Raw genomic sequence first — 13209 nt, forward strand, 5'->3', positions numbered from 1 at the left:
TGACTAACCCAAACAAGTCCAACAATATAATACCAACCAACAACTATATCCAAACCAATATAAAAACAAAGTTCATGTCCTTAACATAACATAAACAGATAGAACAATCATAAATTAAGTGAAACAGTATCAGCCCCAATACCAATGCCAATGCTAAGGCTAACACCAATACTGACACCGGCCATTCTAACCTATAGTAGTTCCACAAAGCCTCTATCTAAAAGAAAAACAATATCTAGTTGGGACATGCCCCCAACCGCCAAAACCAATATCCACAAAATTACCAAAGAATGTAAGGGCATCCATGATATGAAACAAAGCCTTCCAGAATATGAAATCTCACCACTTTAACCAAATAGATGATCCCAAATCCAATCACTAAGAGGGAGAAGTAGAATGGCCAATTCTTACATCACGTAGGGATATATCCTCCCAAAGATGGGTTAGCGGGTGAACGCTAGCAAGTACTTAGAATAAGGATAAAATAATGCCAATCTTTAAAACCAATAAGCAAACCATAGACATTCAAAATAATACATACATATATATATATAACCATGCTAGTAAGAGTGAACAAGGTTTAACATGTATTTAAACCATTAACCTGGGTTTATGTAGCTTAACCATCCTAGAACCACCTGCAGGCTATATGGGTCTAGTGTAACCCCCTGAACGGGCCCTGATACATATAGCTGCATGAACCAGAGATACTATAGGAGTAAGGGATTCCCATGTACCCTTCACTCTCTATGATACATATATATGATTGTAACTTAGAGGATTCCCATGTACCCCATATGGTCATCATGACAAAAACCTCACACCGGTAAACATAAATTTTTAATGTCCGTCTATTGGACTCGCTTCTTCATGGCTAGATATCATACCCCGCCATTATCACCCAATTAAAAACATTACCACTTAACAAAAACCACCATTCCATTTTTTATTAACCAAGCCTATAAGTAGTGGTATCGTCATACCGATTATAGCTTGCAAGATATGTCCTTAGCCAACCTTTTATAGGATAAGAAATTCCCATATACAAATAGATTACATTATTAAGTTGACTTTGGAGAGTCCCTGTACCCCACAAGTGTTTTAAAATTAGGTTCACTTAGGGGATTTCCTTGTACACCACAAGGAATGTTTAATTAGCAATAACCATTACAACAAAGACCTTATCATTTAACTATTCCAAACTATTTAAACCATTTAGGGTTCTATTACCAAGTTATGCCATGCAATAATTCAATTAAAACATCAATAATATAGTAAAAGCATTCTCATAGGCATTTTATCAAATATGTTGGGGGCGTAGTGTTTCCAAAACCAAAACTAATTACCACTTAACCATTTCCATAGAACCAATTGTCCAAACCACCATTAAATCATGCAAATCCATAATTAAAACATGGGAAACTATAACCAAGCATCTATAACCAAAACCCCCCAATATATGATTAAAAATACAAAACCATACAAAAATTATGCCATGAAATAATTCATAAAATAGGTCTTTAGTTGGAACTAACAATGAGGGAGAAGTATCTTACCTTTGATTATGAAGATGGTGGAGAGAACTCACTCGTACAAGCCCTAAATTGATCCTCTAGTTGAAACCCTATCCTTTCTTTACCCAAGTTCCATAGAGAGAATTAGAGAGAGTTTCTAAGTTTTTAATATTAGAATATTAGGATAAATGCTGACCCAAAAACTTGGTAGCACTCAAGCACACACGCAAGTGTACGTGATCTTATCAAGTAATATAGTGGCCTTTAAGAAAGCCGAATATTGATCCCATAGAGACTTGATTTAACAATGATTCAATTCTAGTTTTACTTCTTAGATTAATTTAGTGCTAGAGTAACAAAAAATATAGTTTGTAATTTTGTAAATTAAAAAAATATAAATAAGGCAAAAAATAAAATCTTGGAACAATCAATAGGAGAAAGCTCAGGGTTAAAGAACACCGAACAATCATATTTTGTTGTAGAATTTCATTTGTTAACTTGCTTATCTTGGTTGTTGATTTATAGGGTCAATTGTATGATCATAGTTTCCCAACCTCTAATCCTTTAACTAATATGGAAATTACAACTACATCGTTGACTGGAGATGTAATAATCCAATTAAGTTAATTAAGGCTATCATCCTACGTTTGAATCAAGTATGGCTCCTAAGTACATCTCAGTCCTAGGTTCTAAGTTAAATTCTTTATTTTATAAAAGAATAAAAACCCAAACTTTGTTTATTCCCATGTTCTATCTCCCTAATCTCTCTCCCGAGATCATAAGGTAGACAATATATGTATTTTACGGTTGATCAATCTATAAAATAAGTAAAACAAGAATAAACATACAACCAATAATGATATGCAAAATTAAACAAATTTAATCAAAAACAATAATAATCATGTTCTTGGATTTAACCCTGGAAAGAGGGTTTTAGCTGCTAATATTCATAATCATGATCCAAATAATTAAATACAAGTTATGAAAAATTAAAAGCTAATCAAAGTAATTAAAACCTACAAAAGTACGTGTAGCCTCCATAATTAATTCCACTGAATCCACCATTTCTGTACAAGAAATATCTAGGTTATCCTCCAAAGTTATCAAGGTATTGTGTATATATATTATAAATTTTCTAATTTAGGTGGGATTAGTAAAATCTAGCACATGGTTCAAGGAATATTTCCACCAGCCACCATCCCCTTTATAAATAACCAATGCAATTTATTATATAAAAGATGGGACAACTACCAAGCTTATCAGCATAATTTAATTTGCATTTGGCAGTGTAATGTGACCAACGTGATGTGAGGCTGGCTAGAATCAAATAGAGGTCGTGACACCTCTTTTGAATTTGCTTCTCGAAAATTGGTTAAATGTTGAACGTTCCCCCATTCATCCTTGACTTTGTGGTGTATTTCCAATGAATTTCTAGTCCTTAATTCATCAATATATCACCATATTTAGATCACAAATCCTCCTACATAATCACACACCATAAATTAGAGATAAAAACAACACAATATTCTTAACGATGAATTAAAATAAGAGCTAAGATAAGGCTAATTTGCAATGATCTTTACCTATTATTTCAACTGTTAACTTAATCATATTGAGAATTGAATGTTACTAATATTTTATTCCACTTATAATTACACATTTAAAACATTTGGAAAAAATTAAACACATGAGAATCTACCGAAAACAACTAGACACACACCTAGCTTAAGCTAGTAAAACTAGTTTTTCGAATTGAACTCTAAATGACTCAATTAAGTACAAACTTGTTTAACATTTTAATCACACACTTGGACACATAGGATCTTATTTATATCATATTAACACACAAAGAACACGAATTATCCACAAAATAAGTTAAAATTAGATAGAATAGTAACACTAGAATGCATAAATACACCAAATATCAGTAATCTTGTATTGAATTAAGGACTCGCCTAGTAAATATCCTAGACTTGAATAAGTATTTATGTTATGAAATCTCACCAAGTAAAGTGGCTTATGTGATAACACGTTATCCCTAAGAAGTGGTTATGATTTATGGGCTAGAAGCCTAATGAACTAGTTGGTTGACCGTAGTTAAAATATGGAAACTAGTCCTTAAGATTGTAACATTCCAAATGATAATAGACATACCATTGAGTGATGAATAGTTAAATTGACATCTAACATGTAATTTCATTGGTGGCTTAATTGATGATTTATACAAATAGGATACTTACTAGAAAATGACTTTGGGATGGGTGAATAAATAATTGTGCTGGTGATTTGTAGCTTCTCTATTTGATGACTTGCAAACTATAAGACATACAAACTAATTAGCCCATGGAAAGGTAGGATATCTAGATTAGACTAGACATGAAGTTTATTACTGAGTTGGAGATTAAATATCTATATAACTATGCTACAGTGATATCAGTTTCATTGTGTCAAATTTTGGTATCGTTGATGATTACAAACCTCGGTATAAGGCCATGGTAGAAATATGAAACCTGCGGCATCGGTGAGTTATATGGGTAACTGCATGTTGATTTGTTGATGAATTGATCTTTTGGTGTACTCTCCGATTATATGGGATGTCGCGATGAGTTCTTTAGTTTGTGTTCTTTGGGTATACTTCCCAACGGTATAGGACATCGTGGCAACTTTCTTTGCTTTATACTATAATGTTAGTAGGTGTGAGATTATGGTAATTACAAGACCGTTATGGTATATTTTGTTATAGAATGTCGTACTATTGTTCTAATTGATTTGTTATCTAATAAAATGATATCAGAGAAGATGCGGGTTTGATTCGGTACCTCGACTTCAGGTTATTGTCTTACTTTATGTCACCCTTGTATCATAATTTAGCTCAATCGGCTGATGATGCCTACTGAGTACCCATGTTTTGGAACTCATACTACACTTCTGTACCTTTTTGGTGCTGACCCGAGTTCTAGTTGTTGTCGTTGGGTCGAGATCACATTGCGTTGATCATTAGGAGATAAGGTGAGTTCTTAGAGTTCCAGTCACCTTTTTTCTTTCCTCTATCCTTATTCTGTCTTTTGTATACTAGAAGAATGTACGAAACTAATTAAGACTACTTAGACTTTGACTTGAATTTCCTATCATCAAATTTAGATGCTCTTTTACTAATACTATCATGTCATGGGATTGGTATTAGAATGTCAATTTTCTTTTTTGTGGAATGTTGTTGCTTATGTTGTGTTCTCATATAGGGTCCATGTTGGACATTCCTATCATGGTAACCCATTGACCTAGCTCCGAGTTACGGTATTGGCTTGCCTAATGGTGGGTTGTAGTAGGTGCCATCATAACTTGGAAATCTGGTCGTGACTGTCCGCAACGGATGAACTTGCCAATCCAAGATCTTAACCGAGATCTTTTCATAAGATCGAGAATCTGAGATACCTAATTCTTCCAAAGGAACAACTAAAGAAGGATCACCAAGACATTTTCTCAACATAGACATATGAAATACCGGATAAATGAAGCTTAAACTAGAAGGCAACTCCAATTCGTAAGCTATATTGCCAACCTTTCACAACATCACATAAGGACCAACATATTGGGGACTGAGCTTCTTTTTTTTACGAAAACGCATTACTCCCTTCATGGGAGACACCTATAGGAACAATTTGTCCCCAATCTCCAACTCCAAGTCCTTATGCCTCACATTCTTATAGGATTTTTGGCAACTTTGGGAAGACTTAATCCTTTACCGAATCACCTTTACCTTCTCCATAGCTTGATAAACCAAATCCAGGCCAAACATATCCACCTCACAAAGCCCGAATGATCAAATAGGAGATCTATATCTCTTACTATATGATGCCTTAAAATGGCGATTCCAATGCTAGAATGATAGCTATTATTTTAAGCAAACTTTACAAGAGGTACATGCTCAACCCAATTACCACCATAATTAATCACATATGCACGAAGCATATATTCTAATGTCTGAATAGTCCTTTCTGCTTACCCATCTATCTGTAGGTTAAATGCAATACTTCAACTAACCTTCGTAACTAAATAGGTACCCCATGCAGCTTTATAACCCCACGAAGTGAGATAAAAACTGCATACCACGATCAGAGATGATCAAAATAGGTACCCCATGCAGCTTTATAACCCCACGAAGATACACCCTCGCATAATCTTTAGCAAAAAAGTTAGTCCTCACTGGCAAAAAGTGAGCTGACTTTTTCATTTTATCCACGATGATCCAAATCAATCAAATTATTTCCGATACCGGGGAAGACCAACAATAAAATCCTTATTGATTACCTCCCATTTCCATTTTGGCAAATCCACTTCCTGATACAACCCACCAGGCCTCATGTGCTAAACTTTCACTTGTTGAAACACTACACACTTGGCCACAAAATTAGCCATGTCTTTCTTCAAACCATTCCACCAATATATCTCTTTGACATCATAATACATTTCATCGAACAGTGATGAACAACATAGCGCGATTTATGTGCTTCAGCCAATACCTTTTCTCACAAACCATCGATGTCAGGAACACATAACCTCCCTTATTATTGAAAGGTACCATCCCCACTAATCTCAAAAACCATTACCTTTTACCCATCTACATCACCATTGATTTTCACAAAGATAGGATATAGTATTTGTTTCTCCCTTATCAATGCACTAAGAGACGATCGAATCATTTTCTGTACCATCATACTAACATTCTCGAAATCCAAAAGAAAAACTCCAATATTGTCCATCTGATGAATATCCTTCACCAAATCCCACCTCTCCTTATACATATGAGCTAAACTTCCCATGGATAACCTGCTAAGTGAATCAACAAAAACATTAGGCTTACCTGGATGATAGTAAAGACTCATGGCATAGTTATTCAGAAGCTCAAGCAATCTCCTCTGCCTTAGATTAAGTGCTGTTTGAGTAAACACATATTGAAGGCTCTTCTGATCAGAAAAGATGTCCACGTGCACTCCATAAAAAAAGCGCCACTAGATTTTTAATGCAAACACCACAACTGACAATTCCAAATAATGAGTAGGATAACTCCTCTTATGAACCTTCAAATGCCTAGAAGTATAGAAATAACCTTACTATGTTGCATAAAAACAAAACCAAGTCTTAACTAGGACACAACGTAGTAATCCACAAACCCTTCATGGCCTTCAGGCAAAGTCAAAACCGGAGTTGAAGTTATCTTATCCTTAAGCTTCTCGAAATTACCTTCATAACAATCCAACAAAGAGAATTTTACCTTCTTCTGAGTTAACTTAGTCAATGGGGTAGCTATAGTCGAGAAACTTTCCACAAACCTCCTATAATACCCAGCTAAACCCAAGAAACTCTGAATGTCGGTTGGAGTCATGGGTCAAGGGTGCTCCTTAATCACCGCCACCTTTTGTGGATCCACTGTGATTCCCTCACTAGAAATAATTTGACCCAAAAAAGTAACAACATTCAACCATAATTCATATTTAGAGAACTTGGCATACAACTGCTACTCTTTCAAAGTCTGCAACACCAAACAGAGGTGACTGACATAATCCCTCTCACTCTTAGAATATACCCAGATTTCATCAATGAACATAATTACTAAAAAATCCAAAAACTGATGTAATACCCTATTCATAAAATCCATGAATACTGCCGGGCCATTGCTCAAACCAAATGGAATAACCAGGAACTCAAAGTGCCCATACTGAGTATAAAAAGCTATCTTAGCGATATCCACCTCCCTAATCTTAAGTTAATGAAACCTGAACCAAAGATCTATCTTAGAAAAGAATTTCACTCCTTACAACTAATCAAACAAGTCATCTATCCTTGGAAGAGGATACTTGTTATAAATCATCACCTGATTCAACTGTTGATAGTTAATGAACATCCGAAGGAGACCATCCTTCTTACACATGAATAACACCGGTGCACCCAAAGGGGACACACTAGGATAGATGAAACCCTTTATCCAAGCGATCCTAAAGTTACTTCTTGCGTTCTCTCAACTTAGCCGGAGCTATTCTGTAAGAAGGAATAAATTTTGGACGAGTGTCCATAAATGGATCAATACCAAACTCTATCTCCCTATCCAGAGGAATACCTGGAAGATTATCCAGAAAGATATCAAGAAACTCATTCACCAATAGAACCGAATGCAAAGAAGGGCCTTTTGAGCTGGAATCTTTAACCTGGACCAAATGATAGAGACACCCATTAGAGATTAACCTCTAATCTCTAAGTTATGAAATAAACCTCCCTATAGTTGTAGGGAACTACCCTCCCACTCAATAACTATTTCACTAGGGACATTAAAGACAACCCTATAGGTCCTATAATGTAAGGCTAAGTATTATGAATTTAACTAATCCATACCTAGAATAATATCATAATCCACTATATCTAATTAAAAAAAATCCACCGAAATCTCCTTCTTACCAACTGATACCACACAACCTTTGTTGACTCTTTTAGCAATCAGAGTGTCACCTACCAAGGTAAAAATAGAAAAATAATTGAAAATAACCTTGGGAACAAAACAAAAATACACAGCTACAAATGGGGTCACATAAGAGAGAGTGGACCTTGGATCAAGTAAATAATAAACATCCTAAGAAAAGTGTTGTAACGTACCAGTCATGACACCAGGTGATGCCTTAGACTCTTGCCAAGTAGTGAGAGAATATAACCTATTACAGCCTATGCTGGTACCAGTAGCAAACACATATGTAGAAGAAGCACCCTTTGGTGATAGAGCAGAAGAAGAGGCAATCAAAACCTTATTGTCTCTCGAAGAAACCTTACCAACTGGATAGTTTGTAAGCATATGTCCTGGCTGGACATATTTAAAACATATGTCCCTCTCCTCATCATAGAAACCCCTAAGGAAACGACCACAAAGCCTGTAAGGAGCACACGATAAAGAAGACTGTGTCCCACTTTCCTGAGATTGGGCTCCCTGTGCCCTGAAGTTATTACCACTTTGATGACGCTTATCACCCGACTACTTTGGGTAACGAGCTCTAGCTTTAGAGAAGTAACAAAAACTCTCCCACTTTTTCTTTGGCCACTTACTACCATCCCAACCACTTTGTTATTGACCACCACCTTGATTAGAGAACCTGAAACTCTTACCATGTCGTTCATTTATCTCAGCCTATTTCATTTTTTCATTTTTCACCTATTGCATATGAACAACCAACCTAGATATATCCATGTCCTTGATCAATAATGCAGTCTTTCTTTCAAGGATCAAATCTCGAGAAATTCCTAAAGCAAACTTTCTCATCCTGTCCTATATTTTAGACACCAATTCCAAAGCATACCTAAACAACTGGTAGAATTTTAAGTCATACTCCTTAACCAATATCTTTCCTTGTTTCAGATTAACAAATCATCCTTTTTCACTTCCCTTAATGCCCAGTAAAGAAGGGTTCCACAAATGCATTAGAGAAAGTCTCCCAGAAGAATGATTCCTCAACATCACCTCTAGCTCATTCTTCGTTCCGTTAGTATGCCACATCTTTGAGTTGATAAGGTACAAACTCAACCTCTTCCGTATTTGTGGCATGTATAATCCTGCAAATCTTTTCCATCTTATCCAAAAAACCCTAAGGATCCTCTTCTACCTTAACACCAATAAAGGATGAAGGACTTATCTTTATGAAATGGCCAACCCTTGTGGCCTCAGATGATGCAATACTAGATGCACCATGCTAACCCTGGGAAGCTACCAATTGGGAAATCATATGGATTGACTGAAAAAACTCAGTATTCATTACATTAGCCCGAGGAGAACTAGAAGGAACTGGTGGAACTCCAAAAATATCAGGGACAAGACCCTTAAACCGAGTATGGATCCCCTGAGTAAAGCGTGTCCCATAAATGTCATCCCTAGTTGGGACAAAGGAGTTTTCGTGAACTTTAAATTATTGAGGTATCATTTGAAAATTAAACAAAATGGAATTAGAGAATTTTTCCAGGGCTCAAACCCCAAGCTTGAAAATAGAACACAAAGAAGAGAAACATTTCCTAAATGCCATGTAGCCTCCCCCTTATAAGTGCGGCATGCTACACACCCTTAAAAGAGACTTTAGTCGATATGTCTTTGTGGACTCCCAATTGAACATAAACCTAAAGCTCTGATACCAACTTGACACGATCCAAAATAGTTCATTGTTACAATGGGCATCCCAAGTCTAACAAAGATCGAGGACTACCCTCATCACCTAACCTAATATCCAAATATGCATACCTTGAGTCAGATAAATTTTGAATGTATAACAAGATAACATTTATTATAATTCCAGACTCTGCAATAGGTCTATAACTATGACCAACCCAAACAAGTCCAACCATTCCATACCAACCAACAACCATAACCAAACCAATATAAAATTTGAGTTCCTATCCATAACATAACATAAAAGGATAGAAAAATAAAAAATTCAGTCAATTGGTTTAAGCCCCAATACCAATGCCAATACTAAGGCTGACACCAATACCAATAATACTAATTCCAACCCATAGTAGTTCCATAAAGCCTCTATCCAAAAGAAAAATAATATCCAATTGCGACATGCCCCCAAGAAAAGTCAAACCCAATATCCACAAAATGACCAAAGTATGTAAAGACATCCATGATATGTAATGGAGCCTTTTGAAATATGGAAGCTCACCACTTCAATACAATTGCTAATCTCGAATTTGATCACTAAATAGGAGGAGTAGAATGGTCATTCCTGAATCGTGTAGGGATACAGCCACTCGAAGATATGTTAGCGGTTGAATGGTAGCAAGTACTTAAGATAAGGATAAAATAATGCCAACCTTTAAAACCAGAAAACCAACCATATGTATTCACAATAATATATATATATATATATGTATGTATATTTATATAACCATGTTGGGAAGAGGGAATGGGGTTTACCATCCATTTAAAGTTATTAATCTGGGTATGTGTAGCTTAACCATCCGTGAACTACCCATGGGATATATGGGTCCAGTGTAATCCCTTTAATAGGCCCCGATACATGTAGTTGCAGGAATCGAAGATACCATAGGCGTAGGGGATTCCTAAGTACCCTTTGCTTTCCATGATACATAGATATGATTGTAACTTGGCGGATTCCTATTACAATATATGGTCATCATAACCAAACCTCACACTGGTAAACATGAGTTTCCAGTGTTCGTCCATTAGACTCACACCTTCAAGGTAAGCTATCACACCTCACCATTATTGCCGAATTAAAACCATTACCATATAACCAAGACCACCACTCCATTTGTTATTAACCAAGGCTATAAGTAGTGGTATGGTTATACCGATTATTGATTACAAGAAATGTCCTTAGCCAACCTTTTATGGATGAAGGGATTCATATGTACCAATAGATTAAAATATTAAGTTTACTTGGGGGATTCCCGTGTACCCCACAAGTGTTTTATAATCAGGTTTACCTGGGGGATTCCCTTATACAACCACAAGAAATGTTTAATTAACCAAAATCATTACCACCAAGACCTTACCATTTAACCATTCCAAACTATTTAAACTATTTATGCTATTTAGGGTTCTATTACAAAATTATACTATGCAATAATTCCATTAAAAGTCCAATAATATAGTAAAAGTATTCTCATAGGCATTTTATAAAAAATGTTAGGAGAATAGTGTTTCCAAAACCAAAACCAATTACCACTTAACCATTCCTATGAAACCAATTTTCCAAACCACCATTAAAGCATGTGAATCAATAATTAAATCATGGGAAACCCTTAACAATGCATCTATAACCAAAAAACCCAATATATTCTTGAATACCCTAATCCAAACAACAATTATTCCATAAAAATAATTCATAAAATACACCTTTAGTTTGAACTAACAAAGAGGAAGAACTATCTTACCTTAGATTATGAAGACGATGGAGAGAAATCACTTGTATAAGTCCAAAATTGATCCTCTAGGTGAAACCCTAGCCTTTCTTTACCAAATAGCCTTAGGGAAAATTTGAGAGAGTTTCTAAGTATTTAAGATTAGAATATTAGGATAAATTATATCCCAAAAGAGCTATAAGTCGTGGGTCCTTAAGAGGTTATATGGGGAAATATCCATATTACCCTACTTAAATTGTATAAAAATCCTGCAAGAGGTTACGACCATATCATACAAGTCGTATCCCACCATACTAGTAGTACCTACCACTCGTACCCTAGGCCTCTCCTTGGACCCCAACACTGTCAAATATACAACCATCCAAGCCAAATTGTATCAGATGATACAACCTTTACCCTTGACCCGTACCCATCATAGAATGGAAATCAAAGAAGATTTGGACACTTTCCACCATATGAGTCAATGGTACAAGTTGTATCCTATCTTACGACTCATGTTGAGCCACTCATACTCAGATATAAGTTAAGTGACCATGTTTTAGATTAATTGATAGAAAAATAAAACCATACGAGCCGTCACCCACCATACGACTCGTACCCACAACAAAAACTAATCGAACCTACCAACCAACACTGCTTAACATACGACCAAGATAATACCAATCATACCCCATAATACGTCTAGTACACCCAAATCATATGATGCCCAGAAATCCAGAATATTTTCTAAGGTTCCAAGACCCAGGTTATTTCAATAACTATCTTTTGTTGAAATTTTAAAACTTCAGCAATATCCACTAAATCTCCATAGGTGGATGTAGAAAGACCACGAAGCAAAAAAGGTGTTTCAAAGCATTTCAAAATCCATATAGTAGTTTTAATATATTAAAAAAATAGTAATCTCAGTTACCTTGCCTATAACACTATTTATTTTTGTGAAAGCTTCAACCTGGAAAAACTCAAGTCATACCTGTAGAAAGAAACTATTTAAAAACTAGAAGGTATTATCTTATTGTAGAGAAGTTTGATTTTGGGTACTAACCTATACACTTAAAGCAGCATAGTTTGAAAGCCTATCCATCAGATAAGTAAGCAACGTTTTGATATCAATAGATGGATGAAAACACAAAGACATAAGTTTTTCATAATGACATATATGTCATAGAAAATAATCTAATAACAAAAATAAAAATGCAAATAGTATTTTCTGATAGAAAAGAACCATCGATTGTCCAGTAATTAAAATGATCATAGAGATAGTTTACAAGTAGCAAGAATTCACTTAACTATGGATCCATAAATGATGTAGATCTGGTGTTAAATTTTCTTTTGATTGGTATAAAAATACTGAACTTTTGCATACATAATCTCTTAAGCTGCCAGCCAATCTTCTAGAACTAGAAAAAAGTGTGTTATTCATTGGCCTCCAGACCCAATATTTTGGTTTGATAACATAAAGGTTATCATTTTCTTATTTTAATAAACTTGCAGAAAGTAATCCAACCACACACCCTTGGGATCCCACCAGGCATGCCATTTTTGCTTCTAATCTTTGATAATATAGTTAAAGAAAATCAAATTTTATGGTTGAACAATCTGACAAACCTAAAATTATGGGCAAGCACCTGGTAATGTTTCAAGAATTAGTAAATCGTACTCATCATAAAAGAAATGAATAACTCAATCCATCAAATATCCCTGCCCAATAATAGCTTTACAATTTACAACCCAAACATAACATGAGGTACACCACGAGTTAGAATATTGTAAAAAATTAGGG

This window comes from Capsicum annuum, chromosome 5, assembly GCF_002878395.1.
Source record: "Capsicum annuum cultivar UCD-10X-F1 chromosome 5, UCD10Xv1.1, whole genome shotgun sequence".
In the NCBI taxonomy this organism is placed as follows: Eukaryota; Viridiplantae; Streptophyta; class Magnoliopsida; order Solanales; family Solanaceae; genus Capsicum; species Capsicum annuum.